This window comes from Apodemus sylvaticus, chromosome 19 (assembly GCF_947179515.1).
Source record: "Apodemus sylvaticus chromosome 19, mApoSyl1.1, whole genome shotgun sequence".
NCBI classification, from domain to species: Eukaryota; Metazoa; Chordata; class Mammalia; order Rodentia; family Muridae; genus Apodemus; species Apodemus sylvaticus.
Window position 1 is genome coordinate 58,056,674 of NC_067490.1, and position 13,199 is coordinate 58,069,872.

At 35.8% G+C, this 13,199-nt stretch overlaps 1 pseudogene; it reads right to left on the minus strand.

Annotated features, from left to right (window-relative positions):
- Positions 1-10,004: 10,004 nt before the first annotated feature.
- LOC127669650 (src kinase-associated phosphoprotein 2-like) lies at positions 10,005-11,085 on the minus strand (annotated as a pseudogene).
- Positions 11,086-13,199: the final 2,114 nt, after the last annotated feature.

Genomic DNA, 13,199 nt, shown 5'->3' on the forward strand with positions numbered 1-13,199 from the left:
TGGGAATTGATCCATTCTTGTCTCCATGTACTAAGCTCAAATCCAAATGGATCAGGACCTCCACATAAAGCCAGATACTCTGAAGCTAATAGAAAAGAAACTGGGGAAGACCCTTGAGGACATTGGTACAGGGAGAAAGTTTCTGAAGAGAACACCAATAGCATATGCTCTAAGATCAAGAATTGACAAATGGGACCTCATAAAATTACAAAGTTTCTGTAAGGCAAAGAACACCATCAAAAGGACAGATCGGCAAGCAACAAATTGGGAAAAGATCTTCACCAATCCTATATCAGATAGAGGGCTAATATCCAATATATATAAAGAACTCAAGAAGTTAGACTCCAGAAAACCAAACAACCCTATTAAAAAATGGGGTACAGAGTTAAACAAAGAATTCTCACCTGAAGAATTTCGGATGGCGGAGAAACATCTTAAAAAATGCTCAACTTCATTAGTCATTAGGGAAATGCAAATCAAAACAAACCTGAGATTTCACCTTACACCTGTCAGAATGGCTAAGATTAAAAATTCAGGAGACAGCAGGTGTTGGAGAGGATGTGTAGAAAGAGGAACACTCCTCCACTGCTGGTGGGGTTGCAAATTGGTACAACCACTCAGGAAATCAGTCTGGCGGTTCCTCTGAAAACTGGGCACCTCACTTCCAGAAGATCCTGCTATACCACTCCTGGGCATATACCCAGAGGATTCCCCACCATGTAATAAGGATACATGCTTTACTATGTTCATAGCAGCCCTATTTATAATTGCCAGATGCTGGAAAGAACCCAGGTATCCCTCAACAGAAGAGTGGATGCAAAAAAAATGTGGTATATCTACACAATGGAGTACTATTCATCCATTAGAAACAATGAATTAATGAATTTTTTTAGGCAAATGGATGGAGCTGGAGAACATCATACTAAGTGAGGTAACCCAGACTCAAAAGATGAATCATGGTATGCACTCACTAATAAGTGGATATTAACCTAGAAAACTGGAATACCCTAAACATAATCTACACATCAAATGAGGTACAATAAGAACGGAGGAGTGGCCCCTTGTTCTGGAAAGACTCAGTGAAGCAGTATAGAACAAAATCAGAACAGGGAAGTGGGAAGGGTTCAGTGGGAAAACAGGGGGAGGGAAGGGGACTGATGGGACTTTCGGGGAGTGGGGGTCCAGAAAAGGGGAAATCATTTGAAATGTAAATAAATATATCAATAAATTAAAAAAAAGTTGGAAGTGATGAAATGCTGTTCTTTTTCATTGTCAACAGTGGTTTGTCATTTCTTATATGTTACTAATGCTTATGGAACTCTCCCAAAATAATATTATTAGAAAGGAAAAAAAAAGATATCAGTGGAACATTCTGCCACAGGGAATGTTAAACAGTCCAAATTTGTGTGAGTATTTTGTGCAATAACCACTACATATAATTTACATGGTATTTCCTCAATCCATTATTTGTCATTACATGGATGATATTTTGTGGACAGATTCTGACACAGATATTTTAGAAAAAAAATGTTTAAGGAAACACAAAGAATTTTTCCATGCTGGGGGCTACAGATTGCTCCTGAAAAATGACAGGGATAAGGTTTTATGAACTGTTTGGGTTTTAAAATAAGTCAACAAAAAATTCAACCACTAAAGCAACAGATCATAAGAGACCAGTTGCAAAGTCTTCATGATTACTATTTTCAAAAATTAATGGGAGATATTAATTTCCAATGACCCGTGATTAATTACTCAAGAGTTAAGTACTTTGTTTCAAATGCTGCAAGGAGTTTCAGACTTAGGCAATCTAGGGCCACTAACTATTAATGGCTTTTTAGTTGGTGTCTTACTCAGCTAGTGCCCACATAATTGAGATTGGACCATTATATTTATTTAACATACTTTAAAGGGATAACAATTGAGCAGTATTTCTCAATTTTAATACTCTTAAACAATGTGGCTACCTCCCAGTCCAAATTCCCAAGATACTTGCTTTTTTTTTAAAAATTAGATATATTCTTTATTTACATTTCAAATGTCCCATTTATTGCTTCCCCCCCCCCCACTCCACCCTGAAGATACTTGCTTTTTATGGCTTTCTGTTCTCCTGTATTCTCTCCCATTGGCTAAATCCCCATTTCCTCTCTCCTTCAGCTTCTCTTCTGGGTGGCAGGAAGTCCAGCCCTATTCTCTTTCCCTGCTCAGTCATTGGGTATTAAACTTTCTTTATTGACACATCAGGAAACAATTAAGTAGCTGGTTTTTACACAAGATTGAGAGTGGAGAATCTCTGAATAAGTACTGCATCCAGATATATGTGTACACAAAATCAAGGTTTAAATTGTCACACCGTTCACAATAACATGATGTTTACAGCTAAAACTATGAGTAGAGAAATAGTAAACTTTAGTAAAAAAGAGACTGCAAGATGCATATGTAGATCACATACATCCCAAACTTAATTGTATTTTGCTTATTTTGCCTTAAACTTGTTCTCTTCTTGGTAAGAAATATAGTGTTATGGTATGGATTTTCTTAGTACAAAAAGTAAAAAAATTAAAGATTTACATAGAAAAAAGTTTCTGATTTCACCATAAAAGTTGGAATAAAATTGCATCAATTGGTAGGAACAGACCTGGAAGAAAAGGTACTAAATATAATAGTTTATCCTGAGATAATGCGACTATGGGTAATCCATGAAGATTGGCCAAGAATTAAAGCATTCAGGTCAAGAAAGTGATGATATAGCTTATATTTTCACTCATATTTAGTTCTTTCGTATGCACCATATTTAATTATTCACAAATTATTCCAATATCATAATTTTATAAGCCATCAATTTGTTTTAATGAAGTGTAGCTGATTTCATGATAAAAGATAAATTCTCCCTGTTAGTACTAGAATGGTCTTAGATATCTCAAGTTACGGTGTTGTATATTTTGAACATCCTTATGTAAAATTTATATATTTGTAACAATTCATATAGTAGAAATAAATAAGCAAGTTCTCTTTCAATCCAAATTACAAATTGCTAAGCCTCTTAATCCTTAAAAGGACATTCCATCTAGCTACAAGTATATTAATATAAATATTTCTAGGCTGTCATTATATATTTCATTTTTCCTATTTAATTGATCAAGATATTTAAAATAAAAGTTGAAGAAAATAATGTTTTCATCTTTAATTATACTCTTTTGGGTATTTAATGATAAGTTCTTCAATTCCTCATATAGAATACTTGCATAGATATGATTAAGAAATAAAACAGGGTATTTAAAATAACAACCACATAAATAAAGTCTATAAACTAAAAGAATACTTTATAAAAAGTAGTTCCTATTTATCAGTGTGTAGTCAGCTCTCCCACAAGAATTGGATTTGTTTCACAAGTCACAAATTAGAAAACAATTGATGAATGATTACTATGTAATTTTCATGACAATTAGCTTGGAAGGACATACTTGTATTATAAATTAAATAATTGTATTAGCACTTAATAAAGTAACTATTTGTAAATGAAACAGCACCATGAATTTTTGCATTTTTTTTCAAATCAGAGCAGAAAGGAGAGGTTGCTGAGGAAGAAGTACATGGAGCTGTGAAGGCGGGGGCTAATGTGGACACCAGAATGATGGCAATGTTTCCAATCATGGCTGTGGGGTATGTTACCAGAAGAATAATAAAGAGAGGAAGTTCCAGCCAAGGACAGTCTGAAAAAATAAGTAGAATAAACTCTTCTGGATGACTTTTATTGATCAATGACATTCTCTGCAATCTGACTCTCCTATAGTAAAGAAGTATCAAGAAAGTTAGTTTTATAGGAATAGCAAAGCCTCGTGACTCATTCGTTATAACTGTAGAAACCAGGGTGGTCATTCCATATTTGAAATGTCATGTGAGATGGTTAGGAGACAACTCAGTCCATATAGAGCTCTGTACCAAAGCAAGAGGACCTGGATTTTATCTTCAGTAATAAGGTAATAATATTGGCAAGGGAAACAATAATCTATAACCTATAATTCTATAATCTCAGTTCTAGTTGAGAGAAAACTGGTTATTTTTATGGACCCTACTGATGCAGTACTGTAGCTAAATTGATGAGCTCCATATTTTGTGGGAAGCACAGTCTCCAAACATAAAGTAGAAATCAAATATAGAAAAAATTGGCAAGGACTCTGGATTTTGTATGCACAACACACCCACACAATAGAAACATGTATGAATATCCCATTCATACACATTCATATTCCTCCATGCACAAAAAGTAGTGTGACAACTGGGAATTTCACTTCTACTTCTAATATAAAATTTGAAAGGAATTTCAAATTATCTGACTGTGCATGTGGCATAATGTTTAGGAGGTAATTTTAAGAGCAGTGATGAACTCATTCCTGGAAAATCATAGAAAACATTTCCAGGAATCAGTCGGGAAGTTGGAAGAAATAGCTCTGAAATCTTAGTATGGAATATTGGTTGGTCCATTTTTATGTTCTCAGCTGAAAGATCAAATATTCTGCATGTGTAGTGAATACATTTGAGATATATACAAACCTCCTTTATGTACTTGAGTTTGAGCAAGTAGTAAAAACACCGTTGACATTTTTCTTCATATTTGTACAGTTATAAAAAAAAATCCCCTATTTATAAGCCAAATGAGTTAAGCCTCAATTATAGTGTTGTTCTTCTCTGTCATGTATGTGCTTTATTGTATAACTATTTAGTGGAAATTTTGATATCCAATAATTTGTGATAAATTATTATTAACTCATTTATCTTCTAGATGTATTTGTTTGTCATCTGAGTTTAAGGCTCTCTTTTATTATAAAAACTGGGTCAAAAATCACAGACACATTGCATTTTTGTTATTCACATTGATATTATAAGCATTTTTACCTCCAAGTATAATATTTTTACCATAGACTAAAGCTTTAGGTGAAACACATGAACAAGATTAATCTTATTTTAAACATGTTTTTATACAATCAAATGTCTAAATATTAATACTTTCAGGTAATCAACAACTTAGAAATATATTGCTTATAGAAATTTAAGAGTTCTTTTGGTTTCAGTGAGAGTATGAGAAAAAAATTAGTTAAATTTTAAAGTCTAGTTGTTCCTAAAGTCACTGAAATAGATATAGCCAAGGTTTGTGAAAGGCTTTTTGAAGTGGAGCTGTCTTTCCTGTGCACTAATTAGATACTGCAGCCCACACTTTCCCCCTTTCCTAGGACTGCATGTCTGTCAATAGAGGTGTCTCATCACTTACCTTATTTTGATAAATCCCCTTTATTTGATTAAAAATAGTTATAAGGGAAGATAGTTCAGTTTTTCCTTTTCAGAGGACAGAGAGATCCTAGTATAAAGGTGACAGTTTAAGATTTGTTTCAGAACTCTCAGGTTTTTAGTTCATACAAAGAATCTAAAAGGAGGGAAAGCTCAAGTTAGGAAAATAGTAATAGAGAATATCAAGAAAACTTTTATATATTTGCTACTCCCGAGAGTCCTGTGCATTGTTTTCATAGACATCTTATTTACCCTTGTCCTCTGTGACTAGACAAACTTCCCAGGGAAAGAATTCTCTGAGGACTTGCTTCTCAAGCACAGTTAATTACCTGTTATGCTGAGGATAGAAGACAATCTTTGCTGCAGTGGGAAGCATTTATAAAAATTGATCCCATTTCCCAACCCACTGAACACCCATTAAAAAGAATACATTTAAAGATGAGTTAGTTTGAATCAGTTATCCTGAGGAATTTAAATGAGAATTGTTGTGTATGTTACCTTATTCAAGCATACTATATAAGATTTTTAATTACCTTTAGTATAAGAAAGAAAGGTAATTAAAACCACAAGAATAATAAACATAATATGCAATGAATTCATTCACACTATATATACATGATCTATCAATACCAAGAAAAATTCTAAATATTTAGTATTTTATCAGATTAAAAGAAAATGATAAGAAAACAATCTGCTTGCTACTTCTTGAATAGTAACTACTGTGCATTCTTACATTCTTTTGTTTTAACTAGCCCACATAGACCATGCAACAGTTTTAGAATTCTGCCTCCATGAGTTCATGCATAATCAATGTATCTAACAACAATGACTGTACTCACTCTGTCCTGGCCAAAACATTATGAGTCCTGTGATATTTGGAATATTTTAATATGCATAACAAATTTTTAATAATTAGTCCAAATGTACATTATTTGAGAAATAAATTAAACACTTTGAATAATAGGTACAAGGAGAAGACCAACTTCTACTTTGTCTACCTATTTCATGGTCCTTCCCTTAAAGGAATTCACTGATATCTTAGTGACTCCTTTTTCACTGCACATGTGTTGTGTGTTCTGTGCTCCTTTCCTCTAGCACTCAATCCACTGGATTTTTAATATATCTGTATCACACAATGTTAATTCCAGAACAAGCATAATCTGCCTTCTTGTTGAGCATTGATGGAGGAAACCTTCAGAGAAATAGTGGACAGTGAATTTACAGCTGGTTTGGTGTGTTGCACAAGCAAAAACTGTGGTAGCAAATGTTCACAGATTCTGCAGTAGTGGTTATGCCCATGCATTACTTTCTACAAGCTTCTATAGTTATTCTCATTTCCCCAGAATACATTGGATTGCACACACTTCCCTTTGTTACTTCAGTCTGAGTCTTTCTGTCCTCTTTCTCTCCTTTACTCCCTCCTTCTATCTCTCCCCTTTACCCTTCTTTCCTTCCCTCTGTGTATGTTGCATGTGTGTACATATATGTGTGCCAGTATAAACTTGAGTCTCTTTATCTGTCTTTTTACCTTGACACATGGTCTGTCTTATGATCCTAGGGTTCATTGCCACACAGGACCCTGACATATACACTTGCACACACAAAGATTTAAGGACAACAATCCCCCCCAACACACACACACCCTGATCCTCCTATTGTCAACTGACCCCTGGCACTGAAATATCAAGCCTAGGAAACCACATCCAATTTTTATATGGACAATGCAGATTCAATGTAGGTCCTTTGCTTTCACAGCAAGTACTCTTCCCCAACAAGCAATGTTCCCAGGACCAAATTAAAGTTTATTATGAAAAGAAGTATACCACTAAGTAAAGATGATCTCTTAAAATATACTAAAATTGGAGAAACAAGACAAACATTAATTTATTGCAAAGGCTAAATAGAAATCCATATATCCACACAGTATAGTTAGTACATTTGGACTGTGGGTTTTAATCTAGCCTACAATTAATTGTTACATGTTATTTTACTACTTTATTTTCACCCTATATGTGTGGACATATGTATGTTCTTATGAATCAAATTATGAGGCATAGTCTACTTCTTGCTATAAAGAATAATAAAGAATTTTAATATACTGCTCCAGTTTTAAAATAAAATAAGTTATGAAATCAGAACTTTTGAATACAATTCAATAATAAAATAATATTATATTGCTTAAACATGCCCAAATACTCAGAGAAATCCTCAGACATATTTCTTAGAAAATTTATCAGCTTAATATTTATAACTTTACTTTCTTATGCACAATGTCTAGTGTGGGTTACATTTTTACACAAAATACAATATTTAGTTAGTTATAAATATGTTTTAAATATGTACCTTGTTGTTGTAGATTTGGTTTATTGCTTATATTATGTTAGTTGGGTTCCCAAAATTATACAAGACTCCCACACATAAGAAGCAGAGGGTCCCTGCTCCCAATGCGTTATGATTAGTAAATAAAGTTGCTGGCAGACAATGGTTGAGCAAGGAGACAGAGGCAGAACTTTGGTATTTGTGGGCAAGGGGACCAAGAGAAGAAGCAGCAATAAGATGCAGGTTTGAGAACTGAAGAAGACATAGTACCAATCATGTAAAAATTTGGGGAAGAAAAACCCCAGATGACTCCCACCCCTGCATTGAGTCTAGGGTAGCAAAGATGGAATACATATTTTAGTAAGTGGTAATGAAGGAGTATGGGAGGTATTAACAACGTGGAAGTTTGGGAGTGGCCCAGACATTGAGCTGTTTAAGGAATATTTAAATATAAGGCCGTGTGTGTGTGTGTGTGTGTGTGTGTGTGTGTGTGTGTATGGTTTTCATTTGTGAATCCAGCACATTGGGGCAGGTAGCAAGGAATTTTGCCTTGGATGATGCTGGGGAGATTAGAACAGATTGATCATCTACAGCAAGAGCTAGTAAACAAAATGTCTTCAGATTATAGCCAAGTGTAAACAATAAGAATCATAATTAAAATTTCTTGCTTTCTATTTTGTTAAATTACTTAGATCATTTGGTTATTATTTCAAAGGTCTTTAGGATGACATTGAAGTCATCATTTTAACTCATTGTTCTTAAGACTGAATTACATTGATGTACCACATGCCTTCCTTCTTCACTCTTTTAACAAAGGCTGTGTCTTCTGGGTTATCACAGAGGTTGTAGTAAAATAATTGTACATGATCTTTCTGGCATTCAATTTAATATTCTGCCAAGACAATTACAGTAACTGATATTATTTCATTCCATATAGATTTTATGGTATCACAATTTTAATAATATTTTTCTGAAATATATTAAAATTTGATCCAGCATCGCTATGGAGCAATTTAATTAAGTCATAGGAGTGTTTACATGACCATAAACTTTCCTATGTCCAGATTTGTAAGATGATTCCCACTACAAAATCTATTTCATGGTTAATTTTAGACATATCCTGCTGACTTAGAATAAGGTATTGGTGATGATGTTGCTGTTTTCATATGCAGAAACTATAACATAGCTATTTCTCTGGAGTTTGTAATAAAATCAGGAGAAATTTGAATACTTTATCATCTTGCTCAAAATTTGCCTTAGATAAAAGCTTTGCCTGATTTATAGGAAAGTACAGATTTAATTACTCTAAAATCTTGTAAGATACAACAGTCTTAGCCAGTTTAGAAGCAGGCAGTTCAACTTGGGTGGGAGGTAGTTGTAGTTGTCAATGTGTGCCGGTGTGTGTGTGGAGGCTGTGTGTCTGCATCACATATAAGTTCCTGTAGAGCCCAAAGGAGGGTATCAGATCTTTAAGAATTATATTTATAGGCAGTTGTGTGTCTACCAGATGTGGCCATTTCAGTGTCTTGTTTCCCTTCCAGAGTCTGGGATTTATCATAAAATGTTTGATGAGACTCTGTGAAGTTTTGATGGTTGATTAGCTGCTTGGGTCATTAGTTGGATTTTGTTTCAGTATCTTGAGTCTATCCATGAAGCCATTAAATATGAAAGTTGATAGCCTCTCTAAATGCTATGTGAAACCTCTTATTTTCATCGCATCCCTAATGTAAATGCTTCTCAAAGTATGTTTTCTATACAAATACTATCATGATTATTATCATAATCACCACCTTAACCTTGCTACAGTTTATAATTCTTGAACTTCAGTTATATGGAATCAGAATCTCTGTGACTGATTTGCCAATGTATGTTTTTATAAGAAATTTGAGAACCACGGATGGGTTCCTTAATTTATCATACCATTTACATTTTCTTTCTTTCTTTCTTTCTTTCTTTCTTTCTTTCTTTCTTTCTTTCTTTCTTTCTTTCTTTCTTTCTTTCTTTTTTTTTAAGAAGTCCTTATTATTGACTCAAAATGTACAAAGTCTATGAAATTATATGCAGCACTCTAAAAATAACTTATACTTAGGGACTAAGAGAAACAGCAACCCTCACTGGCAGCTTCAATGACTAAGATTCACGTACAATCACAATGAATTTTCCCATACAAACCAAATGGGTAAATTAAAACTAATTATTATTTGAAAAACAACAGGTCTTATCTCTACTGCTGTATCTAATGTAACCCATCACTACTTGATTAATCTGACATCAGAGTGCTTTAGTGAGTGACTACATAGACTGACAGCTGAGGCAGGAATTCACCCAAAGGAGGGTGGCTCTGGGCAGGCATTCAGGTGTACCGAGTTCCAAGGCACTTGCAGACAGACATAAGACTTCTCCAGCATCTCAAATATCATATATTTCCATTAGGTAGGCTTTAGGCACCAAGCCAATGGCTCCCTTCATCTCTCCTACCCACCAGCCATATCTATTGTATTCCATGCTAAGAATGTAAATCACATCGCCACACTTAAAGGACAACTCATCAGAAAGAGCTCCAGTACAGTCCCACAAACCCTGGTAAAATTAGCATAATCAGTACTTTTATCTCCTGAGGGGTGATGCATGCTGTCCCATCTCCCCTTTCCTTGCTCGGCTGTCTTCAGTGAAGCAGTGTCCTCTTCCTCCTCTGGAAGTTCCTCATAAATTTCAACATCTATTGGTTGGTTCTTTTGTGGGTTGCTGACCGGATCAGGATGATCAACGTCATCATATAATTCTCTTCTTTCGTCATCATCCTCAGGAATAACATCGGATCCCATGTCTTGTAAGATAAATTTCAGCTGCTGGACCCATTCCTCAGCATCTTTGGGAGAGGCTGTTGGGATACGTTTGGGATACGTTTATCAGGAGCACAGATTTCAAAACAGCAATCTTTCCATCCTTCCTAAGGGTGTTGTTCATTTTGTTGTCATAGCCATCTATTGCAAATTCACCTTTCTGCTGTTTGTCTTTATCACTCCCGTAATAGTAGAATACTGTTTTGCTGAGAGCACACCACTGCTTCTGCCATTCAAACCCCAGAAAGCTGTGATCTTTTCTGCGTTTTTCCAGGTAGCCAGCCTTTATGACAAAAGGAAGGTCCTGGGCTGCAATTGGAGGAACTTGATTTCCATCTGAGGGGCCATCATCATCTTTATCATAGTGCTCTGAGGCTAAGGAAATCATGTCTGAAGGCTCAGCAAAAGGATCATCATATTTATCCCCCTCCTCAGCATCACCTTTGTCTTGAAATTCCTGAAGATAGACAGACTTTACATCTTTTATCTTCTTAATGAGAGATTCTCTCTTTTCCTTAGCTTTCTTGGATAAATTTTCCCCTTTCAGTGTGTCTGCCACAAATGTTTCAACATCTGCCAACAGGTTCTTAATTTCTTCAGGGAGAGGGCCAGGAAAGGAGGTACTGCTGGGGTTGGGCATAGTAGTGGCTTGGACCTAGACTCGCAATAGTGAGTCTTGAGTAAGCACCAAGGGGCTCCGCCTCCAGACATGGCCTGGCTGAGATTGCCAACAAGAAAGTCACTGGCTCTCCAGCCTGAGGTCTCTGGACAGACCGCAGGGCCCGGGCCCGCCCAGTCCTGGATAATAGGGCAGGGCTCCCATTTACATTTTCTTAAAGACTTTTAGAACAAATGATAAATGCCAGCCAACTTTATTCCCATACTCCTGTGCTTTACAAAGGTTGAATGTACAAGAGAAACCCATGTTTCTTGTTACACTTTTATTTCTGAAAAGAAAGTCAGCTCCCTGGAATTGGTATAAGACATACCCAGACACCAAATTCTCAGCACATATTTATTACAATGGAGAGGCAAGTGTGTGTGTGGAAGGGCTGTAAAAGTAGCAGCAGAAGCAAGCAAGAGAAGCAAGAATACAAGAGAAGCAAGAGTGTATGTTTCTGTAGGAGTGGTTTTGTTTTGTTTTCTTGTTTTGTTGTTGTTTTGTTTTTTCTTTTATTTTTTAATTTTTTATTGAATATTTGCTTTATTTACATTTCAAATGTTATCCCCCTTCCTCATATTCCCTCTGAAAACCCCCATCCCATCCCCCTTCCCTGCTCACCAACCCACTCATTCCCACTTTCCTGTCCTGGCATTCCCAAAAGCTCAGAGTACCCAAGATAGAATTTACAGACCATACAAAGTTCAAAAAGGAAGACCAAAGTGTGGATACTTTGGTCCTTCTTAGAAAGGACAACCTGGGGATCCATCCCATATATAAAACACTGTTGCAGATGCCAACAAGTGCTAGCTTATAGGAGTCTGATACATCTGTCTCCTGAGAGGCTCTGCCAGTGCCTGACAAATATAGAAGTTGATGCTCACAACATGAGCACAATGGAGGAGTTAGAGGAAGGACCCAAGGAGCTAAAGAGTTTTATAGTCCCATAAGAGGAACAACAATATGAACAAACCAGTACCCCCAGAGCTCCCAGGAACTAAACCACAAACCAAAGAGTACACATGGAGGGACCCATGGTTCCAGCTACATATGTAGCAGATGATTGCCTTGTCAGACATCCGTGAGAGGAGAGGCCATTGGTACTGTGAAGGCTTGATACCCCAGTGTAGGAGTGGGCTTTGAAGGGCAAAGCAGGACAGATTTTTCCTATGGTAAATTGGTAAAACCTGATTGGACATATTAGTCAAATAATAAATTTTGATTGTTAGACCTTAGTGTTTTGTCTCAGGAATGATTCACTGGCCAAATAAGGAAATATGCATTGTGAACTAGTTTGGGAAATGCAATAAATTTAGTAGGGGGAGGGAAAGAGGTAAAAGGGCAAAACCTGTCTTCTATGTTTGCCATGTTTAGGTCTGTGAGAGCTCTTTCAACTTTGTCATCTAATGTCATGAGTAAGACAGATTATGGTGGTTCATGACAGGAGTTATCTTGATTATTCAGCAATGCAGAGTACTTGGTAATCTGGCTTATGTATAAATTATTTTCAGACTATTCTTCTAAAGCACGTATTTCTACATAGTTTTTCCTAGCAATCACATTTTATTTAGGTTCTACTAAAAGTAGGAATTTAGATAAAAATGTAGGTGAATTTAACTAACTTTGGCAGTGATATCAATGTCAAATATAAGAGGAAAATTAAAAGAATGAGGTAGTATTTCAGAAATACAATATAGATTTTTGATAAGTTTTCTGGAGTGAGTATATATTTTCTTGGGACTGTCCTGAAAAATGACATGTATAACTGAAGGAGAACTGGCTACAACATTAATCTACTTGTTACCATCCTCAGTTGGAAATTTCCTGAGGTCAATATGTCTTTGTGTTTTTGAGAAACTTGCTGATATGTAAAATTGTTTCTCGGAATTTAAGACATGGGGACAGAAAGAGAAATATATACTAGGTCCTTAATGGTGACTGCTCTCAGTTCATCAGCAATGTATGAGAAAGGGGAACCTGATCTGTTATTGGGAGAGGTAAAAGGACTGAAGCTCTGAGGTCCATCAGAAAGAATGGAAACAGGCAAACTCAGGAGATAGGAGGTTGAGGGAACCCTTCAGAATGCACCAGAG